The sequence below is a fragment of the Phocoena phocoena genome, chromosome X (genome assembly GCF_963924675.1).
Source record: "Phocoena phocoena chromosome X, mPhoPho1.1, whole genome shotgun sequence".
NCBI lineage: Eukaryota > Metazoa > Chordata > Mammalia > Artiodactyla > Phocoenidae > Phocoena > Phocoena phocoena.
The window spans coordinates 30,403,470-30,405,190 of record NC_089240.1 but is presented as its reverse complement, the minus strand read 5'-3'; positions in this window follow the sequence as shown (position 1 = coordinate 30,405,190).

The window sequence follows — 1,721 nt, the reverse complement described above, 5'->3', positions numbered from 1 at the left end:
TGCCTTACTCAGCTTAGGTGCACACTTCTATGCAGAGTCCTGTTTCCCTTCAGTTCTCCCCATTATTCATTTCACCCAGTGCAGCATCTAGTTTTATTTTATTTTTGAAGAAAATAATAACTTTGGGGGGTTCAATATATGTAAAAATGAAAAATTAATCGAATTTTTAAAATTCATGCCCATAGAAAATATTCCATGTAAATAAAGTCACACCTCATGAACTTAATGCCTATTAACATCTCCAGACTTTTCTTTTTTATGTTTATTCCAATTTCTAGGCATAATCATCTTGTTTTGCACCATTTATACTTGCATGCATCCTCGAAGCTGAGGAATAAATGCCCTGTTTCATTGCTATTTCCCTAGGTTTTTTGGTTCAGTGGTCTGATGTGTATAACGCTTCATAAAATTAAGAAATATCTTATTAATGCCTTCATTTCCCCTTCAGGATTTTTGTCTGTGTGATCTATGCTACAGATTACATTTACTGTAAACTTAATCTATTATTAATGACACTTGCCACGAAAACGGTGGCTTTATTTTTCTGTTTACTTGGTAGTTGCCTAGCAAATAGCAGCGGTCTATCACTGATTCAGAAAGAAGGTGGCATGTTAAATTTCACCATTTATCAGTTTTTCCTATGTAACTGGCATATCAAAGAACAGTGCATTTTAAATCAGCTAGTACTTGCCTGGGGTTTTTAAAATTTTTTTATGAGACAAAGGAAAACTTAGCTGGAATTTTACAGCATCTTTTGCAGTTTCATAATAATGACTTATATTTTTAGTGTGCTTTAACACTGACAAAGCACTTTCAAAAAATAATCTCATTTCATCTTTACAAGAACAAAGCTGTTCTGTGTACTGGTTGGAATATGTCCTCTGGAGTGAGGCTCCCTAATTTCAAACCCTTCTTCTGTCATTTACTGTCTGTTAATATGACCCAAGACAGTTTACTGAACTTTTCTCTGGGTCACAGTGTCTCCTTTTGTTCAGTGAGATGATAATAGTGCCGATAGTCTAGACTAGAATAACTGGGTGACCTTGACTCTGTTCTAGATATGTCTCACTCTCCAGGAGTCTGTCCTGGACATGTTCTCACGGCAAAAGAGGGAAGCCCTGTTGCTAAAGTTAATTGCAAGCCTCTGTTTGCTCACCCATGCTGACATCCCACTGGCAAAATAAGTAAAGTTGTTGGACCCAGACTCAAGAGACAGGAAAGGTCAGCCCACTTGTGATGGGAGGACACTAAAGATGTATATTACAAAGGGCACAAATACAGGGAAGGGTAAAAAATTGAAGCCATCATTATAATCTACTATAACATGTAAAACATAGCAAAGAGCATATAAGACAGAGGATTCAATAAATGTGAAGCTATTACTATTAAGTTGATCTAAATGCAATTATCATTTTTGTAGATAAAAATGATCAATATCAGCAATTTTATATGATTCAACCTCAAATTACTATGACAAGATCCTGTAAAAGGGAATTATCATCTATAATTTTCAGTAGAAGAAACTGAAGCCTAATTAATTTTCAAAGTTAATCAGCTAGTAAATTTTAGCTTTTTATTTCAATGTAGTCTTCTGAATTTAGTTGTCTTCTTTTATATTACAGCTGCATTTTGAGATGCTTGGTGATAGATAAATAATTCTGTGACATGACTTTATATATAACACAGAGACATAATTTCCCAACTCTTTATCCTCATAAACC